Source organism: Polypterus senegalus, chromosome 1, assembly GCF_016835505.1.
Source record: "Polypterus senegalus isolate Bchr_013 chromosome 1, ASM1683550v1, whole genome shotgun sequence".
NCBI lineage: Eukaryota > Metazoa > Chordata > Cladistia > Polypteriformes > Polypteridae > Polypterus > Polypterus senegalus.
Window position 1 is genome coordinate 70,801,285 of NC_053154.1, and position 13,821 is coordinate 70,815,105.

The window sequence follows — 13,821 nt, forward strand, 5'->3', positions numbered from 1 at the left end:
AGTTTCATTTAAAAATATGAATGCTATTACATGATTTAGAAATTATTAATAGGCTTTCAAATGATGGATGCTCTTCTTCTACTCCTGCTTCTAGATTTGCACCAGCACTATTTTATTCTCAATTTGACAAAGAGGCTGCGTAAGATAAAGCTGCCCAAAAAACTCCCAACCACTTGAGGACTGATCAGAGTGACTACAAATATGTGCACCCCTTCCTAGAACATGGCAGAGTAGAACTCACACCATGAAGATTGATTGGTCAGTTTAACAGGATAATTAGAGCCTCAGAAAGGCAGGCCTAATAGCTCAGAATATGTTCTTGTGGATGTGTCTTTTTTCACTCATGACTGAACTTCTGCTACAGCTGTCAGATTTGCAGGCTTTTATTTCAGCATAAAGCAGGCTGGACAGAAGACAAAACAACCACTGGCTGGTAACGTTGTTCTGACTGAGAGCCACCAGGACTGATTCCAGGATATCATAACAGAAAAGATAGATAGCCATTAACAGCAACTGACAAACGTGACCAAACTGCAGAGAGTCCCCAGCAGGGATTGCTGTGGCGTTTTGTTATTTCCTGACCATCATTTCTACCCTGCTGATGTTGTAATGTTCTTGCCCGAGTCGGTTTGCCAGTCACATGAGATGTTTACTGGTCTGTCATCAAAATATTCAAAAGGCAGCAATACATTTCTCTAAAACACTTCTTAGACATAAGTATTATTTGATACCCATCACTGTAGATAAAGAAACATTGCATATACTGTATAGTAAAGATTGGGGCAAAAAAACAAAACAAAAAGCAACCCTGTGAAAAAACTATTTAAATATTTCAAAACCTGGCCCAGCACTGTTTGTGTGAATATTGCACATTCTCACCACACTGAAATATGCTTCTCTTTCCTCTGAGTTCCCTTGTCACATCACAGAGACATGCAAGTTTGGTTACTGGTCCTATATGTGTGAGTGAAAGAATGTGCTATGTTCGTCATTCAGTGTTGGTTCTTGTGTTGTGCTACGTGCTTCTGACATAGGCAACTGCATGCCACTATTCTTTGTTTTAAGCAAAGGTCCAATCGAAATACGCGGTTTAACACTACCTGCACCTTATTGAACCCAGTTAATGTCCCAGAGTGTTTGAATGTTTCTGTTGGTTTACTGAATTTACTACAGTTGTTTCCCACAATCACAATAATATGAATGTTTAATAAGACAAGCAAAATTATCTCTTATGAGTCAGTGTGTTTTTATGCATAAATGTGCCTTATGATGGACTGGCACCCCACTCAGTGCTGCCAATACAAAGTATATCTCCCACAATCCTGTATTGCAAAAAGTCAGTGTGGAAAACAATGAATACTATAAAAACTCAAAAGAAAAATATTTACACAGGAAAGAGGTTGATACTAAATACGAATTCCCAAAAGACGCCATTTGCACTTCTTATTTCAGTCTAATTCCTACATCCAGTCACTCATCCAGTGATTGGATTCCGAAGGTTCCAATCAGACAGCAGATTATACCAGTTTAATTAGTACAGCTGCTTCCTTGATATTTCGCAAGGCAACCAGAATCTGACAACAGGATTTAGTGGGCCAAAAATGTAAATCTTGCTTTTTCATGTTGTTTTTATCCTAACTGTCGAGAATAAGCACCGAAAGAAAGCTAAGAAATAAACTAGGGTGACTTACAATGATTGGAAGATCTAAGACTGGATATACTTCACATAATATACAGATATACAATAAGCAAGAAAAGTAATGTCGCTTTAGAGGAGATGGCACACAGATTAAAAGGGGGCCAAGTCACATTATGCAGTCTACTTTACACTGCAAACCTGGGAGAAGATCCATTCAGTCTTGGTTATTACTAATTTGTACTGATGGACAGCAACTGTAAGGAGGCAAAGAAAGAAAAAGAAATAAAGCACATTCTGCATGCATTCTAAAACTTGTATTAAAAAGATTTAGCACAATGTCCTTGTATGAAGGCATGTGAAAAATATATGCACACAAAACTAAGTACTGTAACTGAATATTTGTGAAAGAGTGGTTTCCGGATTATAAAGCTGCAGCTTCCATTTATTAAAAAATAAACGACATTCAAATCTTCTAAATGACTACTAATGGGCAAAACAGCAGTTGCTGCAAATTTCTCTAACAAGAATGACAATGAGACAGCTGACTGAAGTCCAAACACTAGGAAATGCGTACAGATGCAATGTGATAATAATCGGAAGCTCCTATATAGAAGATGCAAGTCATTAAATAAGTTTTCTGTATATTCAGCCTGCATCGGAGGCTCCTATATAGAAGATGCAAGTCATTAAATACATTTTCTGTATATTCAGCCTCCCCCACAATCAGGCCACTATACCAAAATCATATGATGTTGCTTGGCTGTGAGGGAAAAAAAAACTCACACAGAGTTTACTGTTTCATTTATCTCAATATCGGAATTAATACAATGCACCAAAAAAATCTATACATCATTTGACTGTGCAGTGTTCTTGTCATATTGTGACAAACTATAAAACAAAGTGTTTAAGTTCTCGAACGGAAATCCTTCTGTATCTTATCTCTTTGGTGACAGTAGTTTGCCATCCATTGCAAAACATAATAGAAACAGTTCTGGCGGCAAAAAGTGTTTCAGCATATAACAAAGTGTCATCTAGAAAATTTATGTTACACACTGTGCTGAAACAAATGTCTTTTCAAGCATTCTTATCACCAAAAAAAATCTAATTTTATATCAAATTTTATACAAAGGGTAATATCTAAATACAAATTGTACTGTGCAAACTAAAGAGTTATGCAAGCTATTAACTTAACCCTTCCCAAAAAAGAGAAATGAATACAAACAAGGAAGGTCTATTACATCTAGTCATCTTTCATGGTAAAAACAAAGTGCTTAATAATTCTTATCACTTTATAGTGACAGTTTTGTTTTAGTAAAACATGCAGGTTAAATGACTTGCTCAGTAATATGTTTTGCACCCAAGATCCTAGGGTTTCAAGTCCAGCTGTTTAGCTACTATAAGCTTACACTGCCTCCAAAGGCCATTGTGGAGCAGTGAAACACCTGGCAAGTACTGCACATGAATACTATAGCACAATGTAATAATATCCAGTAGATAGATAGATAGATAGTAGACAGTACCACAGTTACATTTAAACCTTATCGGCTTGACAGTTAATCATCCATCCATTTATCCACCCACTTATCCAGGTCAGTGTCACAGAAGCAATCAAGACATCTTTTCCTGATATAGTGCTTTTTATAATGACTGTTGACTCCAAACCATTTATAGAGTCTAGAAATGTATGGTAGACTTGAGAAAGCACCACTAAAAGTGTGTCACAAAGGCATCAAGAAGAATAATACAGACATAAAGGAGCATTAGAGAATGCCTTGAAGACCCGTACTTAAACTCAAATACGGTGCAGGACTTAATAACATATTGAATGAGAGACAAGACAGCTAAAGTGTAGAAGCAAAGGAAGTTGCAAAAAATAAAGGTTAAAATAAACTAGTGGTGGATAAATGTATTAGAAATGCATAAAAATCAGGAATGTAAAAAAACAAGTTAAAGCAAATTTTCCTATATAGAAAACTAAACGTGAATAAAAATTAATTATTAAGCAGTGAGGAATACTTCACCTACCATTCCAATATCATAAATAGTTTTATTTTCATAATGATATCCTTTCATAAAATGTTTAATGCCTTCCACAATACACCCAACTCACTTCACTTGTATCAAAAGAAAACATAAAAGCAGGCAAACAGAAATAGAGCCAAGAAAGCATGGAATGGTTTGCTTCTTTAAAGTTCTGCAGCAAAGCTTTCAATCCTTTCCTCTGAAAAAACATTTTTTAAGATTCATAATCAATATCAAGGCAACACAAATGCCAAGAGAAAATTTGATTCAGTATGTTTAACCGAGGCTAACAGAATAAACTAATGTGCACTGTTAAAGTAAAAGAGTTGCAGGCAATGTTCATGATCAACAAATGTGTTTTCCTTGGGGCCTGAGAAAGCCCAGTATTCTGTCCACAAATGTGTTACATGCTTAAATCCCAAATATTAAAAATGCAAAGATTTATAAAAAAAGATTTGATTTTTACAACTTCACTGGTACAGTATATTTAAAAGCTATCATACAGGAAATACACTGGCCGAACCTGTTCTCACCTTAATAGAAAGTTTACCTAATCACAAATGAGGCCACTGATCATTTCTTATCTTCTTGTTGAACCAAACAAAAAACTTTTGCCAAAAATCGTAGGCTTCATAAGATGCTGCCTCTTACAAGAAGCTAACTTTTTTTTTTCTGTGCTCCCATGCCACTCACCCCAACCATTCTAACTCACTAGTAGAAGGAAGAAAACGGAGAGAGATGGAAAGGTGATCTGTCTTCTGTAAAGCAGTGTGGTCTAGTAAGACACTGACAAGCCTGCACCGTTCACTCAGTGTGTGGCCCTTAGCAAGTCACTTAACCTTTCTGTGTGCCAGCTATAAAAATGTATGATACATTTAAAGAACTGAACTGCATTTCTTTACAAATACAGCATCATGGAATGGTGTTCTAAATAAAAATTATATTGGTGAAAAAATGATAGATAGATAGATAGATAGATAGATAGATAGATAGATAGATAGATAGATAGATAGATAGATAGATAGATAGATAGATATTTTTGTGTTCTCAAAACAGAACTTTTTCAAAGCGTATCTATTCATCTACTAACGAAGATAATAAATAACGAACATTTAGCAAATAATTACGAGAATTAAGTAGTGTAATTGTATATGTTTTTCTTTTTCATACAAACATAAATTTCTAAGCAGCTTAAACACATTTATCGGTTATACTAAGGCTACTTCATCGTGTCATTGTATATCCATTATATGTGTCCTCTTTTCCTTATCAGTACCGCAGGAAGACACTTCCAACCAAAACCATTAATTCCCGTTTTCATTGAAGCATCACAAATAAGTACTAATTTTCATCTCTGACCACCTGTATACAGAAACAAAAAGAACGGTAAGTTCTGGGAACATAATTTCTTTAACACGTGTCAAGGCAAATTGGAATCTTTATCACTTTTAGGCTCTCTTATGTGGAACTGATAATGAAAGTCTATAAGGTAACCTTGCATGCCTTTTACAACAAACTTGCATGCTTTTTCTCAACACTCAGAAAGGCTTCCTGCAACCCAGAACTGCCCACGTTAGCGAGCGCTCGTCCTGCGGCGTTGTATAAAACACAAGCGGCGTTGGCTGCGGTGTGTGCGCTTGGGGTTAACTCTATTATTAAAGTGACACCTCAGTGACAGCAAATTCATTAATCAAAGCGGCCTGTTTACTCCGTTTAGTTAAGCGAAACTATCTAAAATAAATTACATTGTAACGCTGTTGTTTACTCTGGCAGACAGCGCCCAGGGCCATTTCGAGTGTCGCTTCCTAAATAGAAAACGTAACAGTCTATATAAAACTTTAAGCGCATATACAGTAAGTAGTAGCGCATATAAACACATCAAAATGCATGCTATTTATAGATGCCGCCAGCACAGTATAAAACACGCTCTTTTATAACACAGCCAAACAGTATCTGGGTAGAGAAGTATTATACTTTCTACCACAACGCTGGCATGTTATTTACATACCATTTACCCGAATCAAAAAAGTAGCGGCGCGATGAGAAATGCGTTCAGTAAGTCTCCAGCGTTTAACGCGATAGTAATAACAATGGCATTAATAGAAATGTGGTATCACGTGAAAAGGCTACGGGTAAACCTAGCATGTTCTAAGTGAGCATTAGCAGATGGGTTCAAACAGTACAAGTACTGTCCCCTCTAACACCTCCACACATGAGACCAAAGACCAATATCTAAAACCTTTTATTTTCCTTCCTAAGAGCGCCTGCAAGAGAACCCGTCTTAAGGCAATAATGGCATTGTATGACTAAAACCTTGTCTTTGTGTTCAGTCGCGCTGCCATCCTTCCTCCGATTTAAAAAAAAAATCCCTGCATATCTCCGGGTGATCGTGGCACATATGTTTCTTATTCTTTTCTCAACTAACTGCGTGTATGTGAACCATACTCTTCTCGATGTTGCCTTTTCTTTACAAGCAACTGTATGAAAACAATTAGTCCGATTCAAAAAGCGATGTGCCTGGCTGGACGAGCAGAAATAACATAACACGATACAGACACTGTGTTTAATGAAGGGGGCATAGAAAGAAAGAAAGAAAGAAAGAAAGAAAGAAAGAAAGAAAGAAAGAAAGAAAGACTTGCATGTAGATACATAAGAATAGTAGATAAGATGCATATGTACTGTAATTCACCATTATAAAATTATTAGAAATATTTATTATTATAGTAAGATAGGAATTGACATAATCATCGACAGACTTTTTTACCTAGGCATTTCAGAAGGTACCTGTGAAGAAGATCTCATCTACGCTTACAGTTGAACATTGAAGAAAAAACATTTGGAAGTCGTGCTGCCTGTCAGTTGGTTTTAGAAGTACGTATGCACACAAACTGATTTAAAAAATGTGCTGTCTTTATGTTTTTTCTCTGTACTGTACTTGAAAAAACAAAGCCCTTCTCTCCTTCCTTCACTCGCCGGCCCCTCACAAAACTGGCAACAAGCGCAAACTGTAATTTGCTCCATATGCGGTTTTATGAGAATAACAAAAGCAGCCGTGACACGATTCCATTGTATGCAAGCTTCCTCACTCCCTCCAAATTGCCTTACATTTTCTTGCAGCCTTTAACACCCCGAAACGACTATTTGTGATTAGGAAAGAACCACCAATGCACACAGGACTAATCGTTATTTATAATGCATGCAACAGAAGGCTTTCTTTCGTTCAAAGAAGTAGTAACCTGCAATGCCATCAAGCACTAAGGGGGCTGTCAATCCCAGTAAGTTACGCTGTGTTCATGGCGATTAGCAAATGTCAACGACAAAACAATAGGACTCTAAACGAATTTGTTTCTTTTAAACAGTAACGATGCTCTACCCAAAAATCCACATTTGTTACCCCAGAGTCAAGTATTATAACTCAAAGGCGAATGAGTCATCCGTAAACGGGTTCGCAGTAAACAGCTGTCGCCCCGCAGTACACTGCGCTGTCTCCTCTCGGCAGGCTGGCAGCAACCACTGTTCGCCCTGTGGGAGCGGGAATGCGGGATGTCAACCCGCAATAATACACCCTCACCTGTCGTACACTTCTATTTGAAAGTGCATTCTCCACGCAGTATGATTCGCTCTCACCGCAAACTGAATAAATGCTAAGCTGTTGTAACCTTCACTAAACTGCCATCATCCCAGAGTGAACTGTACAAAAACCCCGCTGTAAACTGCGGTCGCCTATCGTGCCCGATGGGTATTGTTTTCTCTGCTAGACTGATTTAGTAAATGGCTGAAGGGGTAAAGTGTGACCCTTCAAAAAACTGCCTCAGACAGCAGTACTGCGATTCAGCAATGAGCCAGTCCTATTCCTGTTGGGGAAAATGGTTTAAAATCCCAAAACGCATCTTCTGCTGAAATCTTTTTTTTACATCTGAGACTAGCAATCACGATAATAACGGTGAGACGTCGGCACTCTCGAACGTTTTGTTTAAAGGTACATTTTCAAGGAGCTCTGCTTTAGTGGTCGGCGCTGCATTTTGGCTCTCGAAATGACAAATAACCACCGCGTTTATTCAGCCACATGTCTACAAAAGGCGACCGATGTCGGACAGCACATTTAATTGCATCTTCGTTTATTCCGCTCAGTCGCCAAGCGCTAAATGATCCGATCGGTACAAAACAGTAGAGCGCTACTTCTGTTAGGGGATCAACTTTGTTAACTTAAGTGCGTTAAAGGGACGGTGAATCAGTGTGGCGCCAGGAGCACAGTCAGCAAACATATGTTACATTATATTTTTGTGTCACAACAGTTCTAAGGTGCCCAATACACCTTATAAAAGCATGTCTTCAAGAGAAAAATACCAAATTGCAGAGCAAAATGTCAATAGAAAACGATGATGGAAAACTCCTGCGGAATCTCCCAACAGCTTTTAATAAAGCCGCATATGAAATTTTCGCGAATGCCGAAATCTGCATTTTTTTCTGTATGCACGGTCATAATACAAATTGTATGACAGAATGATAGAGCAAAAAGTTCGGCACGGTCAACAATGCTGAGCAGATGCTGTCAACAGGATTTCACAACAAATAAGCCTACATTACCTTTTCGTTCAGTATTTTTCAGTGACACTCCTTGGTCTGGCCGGACACCCAAATCCTGCCTGGTCGAAAAGCCGTTAAACAAGATTACTTTCAGATCGAATGCTAGGAAGTTGTAATCCGTAGCGTGCAAACACACGCGGAGACGTACTAAGCCCACGCACTTCACGCTAGAGAGCCTTGTTTTCCACGTCCCCAAGTATAACACTGATTGCAAACCAAGCTGAAGCGGCAGCGCATTCCCGCCCATTGTGACGCCCTCTTTCTCATTTGCATCAGCTCGGAGCCAATCAGAGGGAAGTTTAAAAAAAGATATGCGCACCCTTTCTAAACTCTTGGCAATTGAAAAGAGGCTTTTCTCAAATCTTTTAAGAATATATCTACAACCCGCTGTACCTTTTTATCCCCCGGGCAGCATTATATCTTTTTTGCTAGTTCCAGCAACTAAAGTGCAATCAGTGCGCTTGAAAGGTGTGGCGTGTTTATAGAAAGTTGCAGCAAGAAAAACAGTGGAAAAGTCTCGGAGAGTAAGGGCATTTTTAAACAGTAAAATGACCTGATTATATATAGTTTGGCCTCCTCAACATACTTCTTATAACGACAATTATTAGAAGCCTGACTGCCTCTAATTTACGCGATTTGCTGTGAGTCAGAAGTACATGAAAGAGAATTAAATCTTTTTAATCCGACGCCAATACTTGGCCTTCATTTTCATTTTACAGTTTCTCAGAAAATGCGCTAAACTGATCAATATGGATTTCATTAATTGCATAATATACATATGTTTGGTGCAACACAAAATTAAATTAACTGCCACCTCTACACTCGTTGCCCTACTCCTATATCTATTTATAAAAAGAGAAACACACGAACACATTTTTCAAAAACATAATTCTTAATAAAAAAAAATATTGCACTTTGTCATATTAAAGTTATAGGCTAGATGGATGGCTTGGTGGTCTGCTTCCTTAGGATGCTGGATGAAATGTCCTCCGCTCACTGAGTCTACAGAGGTCGTACGTGTCCTTTTTTTTCTTTTTTTAATTTCAGCACCACTAAGACTTGCTCTTTAGATTGCTCAAAGTTTGCCCGCCAGTACGAGTGCGTTTCGTACATTCACTTTTTGCCCTTTGAGTCAATTGTGGCCAGTTTTGACTCCACCGAGCAACACTTAAATTGAATACGCGGGTCCAAAGTTGTGTGGAAGGACAGTGGGTTCGGTTTAGATAGAAAGACAGAAAGCATAATTTCCCGTATTTAAACTTCTTTGGCTGACTAGGAAATCGTTTCATAGGTACGTAAAAGATATAAGATGAGGAGTACATTTGTATTGGAAACTCAGCTATTCCACGATACACAGTGAAATTTTGTATTGTTTTTAGTACTTATGAGGTACATAAAATCATCAATGAATGCATTTTTAATGTAGGTGATAGCCACTGGTCTAACGATAACAAGACCAGTTTATCCATTCGTTTTTGGAAGCCACTTTCTAAAGTGAAGAGTTGGGAAAAGCCAGAATCTCAGTTGGCTGCAGTGGGCAGTGCCAGGGCTGTCTTACCAGCATCATTGCCCCCAGGGGAAAGGTAGTGCACTGGGACCCCTGTTTTAATAGCTAAACAGAAGCATACCTAGGCATCAGAAACATTGTGGACCCCCATGCTCATGGGGCCCCCAGCCAGTGCCCATTGTGCCCATACTGTATGTTAAGATGGTTTCACAGTACACATTCACACAAAAGCTCACTCATACCGAATCAGTAAACATGGCTTGTTTAAAAACTAACATTGCTGTTATAGTTTTTTGTAACAAAACAGTAGAAAAGCAAGTTGAAAACTGAAAAAATATGAATTATGGACAGTACTGTACAGTAACACACAAATAAGATAAAAAGACAAAATAGGCAAAAATAGACTAGATTCAGATGTCATCAACCAGTTGATTTCAAACGTAACAATTTCACAATGATATTTTTAAAATATAGTAGGGAAGAATTCAAATGTTGTGTGATGAAACCAAATAAGCTGAAAGCACGCATGGCGTTTCAGTATCTCGACTGCCATTCATTCCTTGCATTTGTGGTTATTTAATTTGTTTTTCAACAAGCAGTTGCATTATTCCAGTGGCACATTGGTTATCATAGATGTCTCACCGTTCTAAGACATTAGTTTCAAATTATGGCGTAGTCATTGTATGCACTGAATTTGCACATTCTCTGTGTCTGTGCTCTTTTCCAGATACTCAAGTATTTCTCTCCCATTTGAAAGACTTGCAGGTCAGTTCGCAGCTCAAAATAAGTCAGGTGTGAGCGAATGCTTGCATCCTGGTGGGATTCTGCCCTACACCCTATGACTGGAAACACATCAAAATCAGATCAGTGATTTAATCAGCACAGTATGTAATATGAAAAAAAAAGAAAAAAAAAATCAGAAAGGCAGTCAATCCATCATTGTGAAATGGTGTCTTCATATGCATCCAATTAAATCCATGTGGGCAAGGTGGCTTCAACCTGGCATCAAATTAGAAGAAGAGAAAGTAGAATACAACTATTTGAAGCACCAATGAAAAAGTCATTTTAAAACAGCAAATATCACATTTATCACTTTTAACTAAGGGCGCAATTAAAATATGATATGTCTTTTTGAATCAGCCAGCTAACAAACTGCATTATATTAAGTGATGTCTAGGCTTATATTTTGACATTACATACCCTTCTGATTTTTTTTTTTTATTAATTAGACACACAATGTTTTAATATTTGAAGTGGGCTGGAGTCCCATTAAAGGAGAAGTTTCTGCCAGGATAGACCCATAACACCTCTGCACAGGGAAAGTCTTAAAAATGGTGAGATGTCTATTTTCATTTAATATGGTACTGATAAGCCTGTGGATGGCATCACTGATGAGTCACCAACAATATGACCTGGCATTCCGTCATTCATATACAGTAAGCAGATTCAGTACCAATTTCAGGGGAGCCTATAAAAATGTCAAGCCTACGAAATTCACATGATCTCCAACTAGTGTGACAACAGCGCAACATCCTTCTAAGGTCAAAATTTCAATTTTGAGTTTTTAGAAGAATTACATGTAGGTTGGGAAACAATGTTAGGTTAAAGGAAAAAAAAAATATTTATGATGGGAGGTCTGAAAATCAAAAGTCCACTTTATGAGAAGGATTTAGGAGTCATAGTGGAGTCACTGCTATCAACTGCCAGACAGTGTTCAGAAGCCTTTAAGAAGGCAAACAGAATGTCAAGTCCAAGAAGGTTATGCTCGAGCTTTATAATACACTGGTGAGGCCTCATCTGGAGTACTGTGTATAGTTTTGGTCTCCAGGCTACAAAGTGGACATAGCAGTACTGGAAAAAGTCCAGAGAAGAGCGACTAGAGCTGAGTCTTTCCAGTTGAAGCAAAATGAGGTTAAGAGGAGGCGTGATTGAAGTGTTTAAAATTATGAATGGGAATTAGCACAGTGGATTGAGACTGTTACTTTACAATGAGTTCATCAATAACATGGGGACACAGTTGCAGACTTGTTAAGGGTAAATTTTGCACAGACATTAGTAAGTTTTTCTTTACATGGATAACCATAGACACTTGGAATAAGCTACCATGTAGTATGATAGACAGTGGAACTTCAGGGACTTTCAAAACAAGACAATGCTCTTTTAAAAGAATTAAGTGGATAGGAATGGCAAGCTTCGTTGGGCTAAATAGCCTGTTCTTATCTAGATTGTTCTAATGTTTTCTGGCATACCTTCAGCATGTGAGTCTGTAAACAAGATCACTCAGGTAAGATTCATCCAGTCCAAATGAAATGTACATCAACACAATCAAAAAGTCAATTGATTATAATAAAAATCTATCTGGTAGTGTTTTAGACATGTAAAAGTAACATTTTGTAACTGCAGATAATTTGCTTGGAAGGTAATAGTGAACTGCTTTTTGCTGCAAGTTTTGCCCAGACAAGCTATGATTAACTGTAGTTATGAAACTTTACTCAATGATATTTCAAACAGAATGACACTGTGAGATGTTGTTCTAGGCTTTGATGCTTCTGTGTATTTGTCTAAATGTATACACATTTTCCAGTCATCCATCCATTTTCCAAACCAACTTATCCAGGGCCAGGTCATGAAGGAGATGGAGCCCATCCCAGCAACAACAACAATAACAACATTTATTTATATACCACATTTTCATACAAACAATGTAGCTCAAAGTGCTTTATATGATGAAGAAAGAGAAAAAAGACAGAATAAATAATTCAAATTAGGGAACACTAATTAACATAGAATAAAAGTAAGGTCCGATGGCCAGGGAGGACAGAAAAAACAATAAAAAACTCCAGACGGTTGGAGAAAAAAATAAAATCTTCAGGGGTTCCAGGCCACGAGATCGCCCACCCCCTCTAGGCATTCTACCTAACATAAATTACCTCAATCAGTCCTCATTGTATTCAGGGTTCTCATGGAAGAGTTTGATGATGGTTGGTCATGTGGACTTCTGGCCTTTAATCCATCAATGTAAGGACATCACAGTGCTTTGATTAGGTGGTGGTGGCACAGATCGCCCCAATAAAAAAACGAAAAAAAACAGAAGAGAAAGTAGGGATAAGTACAGATTTTGGAGCCACCATGATTAATAATGATAATTAATTGAATATACAGAGCATCAGGATTTAACTAAGATGAAGCTATGAGAAAGCCATGTTAAAGTAATGTGTTTTCAGCAGTGTTTTAAAGTGCTCCACTGTATTAGCCTGACAAATTCCTATTGGCAAGCTATTCCGGATTTTAGGTGCATTACAGCAGAAGGCCGCCTCACCACTTCTTTTAAGTTTAGCTCTTGGAATTCTAAGTAAAATTAAGTAGACACGCATTTGAAGATCTAAGGTTACGATTTGCAGTGTAAGGTGTAAGACATTCCAAAATATAAGATGGAGCGAGATTATTTAAGGCTTTGTAAACCATAAGCAGTATTTTAAACTCAATTCTACACAGGTAACCATTTCTGAGTTAAGATTCTAGTAGCTGCATTCTGCACTAGTTGCAATTGATTGATGTCTTTTTTGGGTAGTCCTGAGAGGAGTGCATTACAGTAATCTAGCCGACTGAAAACAAAAGCATGAACTAATTTTTCAGCATCTTGCAATGTTATAAGAGATCTAACTTTTGCTATATTTCTTAAGTGAAAAAATGCTGTCCTAGTAATTAATATGTGATTTAAAATTCAGGTCAGAGTCAATAGTTACCCCTAAATTCTTTACCTCTGTCTTGACTTTTAATCCTAATACATCAAATTTATTTCTAATAACCTCATTATATCCATTATTGCCAATAACTTAAATTTCTGTTTTCTCTTGTCAAAATAACGAGACATGAACAGATAAAGGTTTGGGGCAGCCACCCGTGTAATATGGTATCCCGGCTGCAAAAGTCGTTTTTGTCAAAATAACCAGCACTGAAGTGCATACAACGGAGTCCTGAACAAGACTGAGGAAAAAGGGAAAAGGGGCAGGTTTTTAAAGGGGAAGACAGGAAGTGAGGTCATAAGGATCGAGCATGTGGTCTT

At 37.7% G+C, this 13,821-nt stretch overlaps 1 protein-coding gene across 8 annotated transcripts in view; it reads right to left on the reverse strand.

Moving 5' to 3' along the window:
- The window catches only part of sema6e (sema domain, transmembrane domain (TM), and cytoplasmic domain, (semaphorin) 6E), a 384,951-nt gene extending 376,499 nt beyond the window's left edge, over window positions 1-8,452 (reverse strand). For all 8 annotated transcript variants that reach the window (XM_039750618.1, XM_039750627.1, XM_039750576.1 and 5 more), the window contains exon 1: window positions 8,249-8,452. The gene's annotated coding sequence lies outside the window, so the exon portion shown is untranslated. The remainder of the gene's footprint in view (window positions 1-8,248) is intronic.
- Between the last annotated feature and the right edge of the window lie 5,369 nt (window positions 8,453-13,821).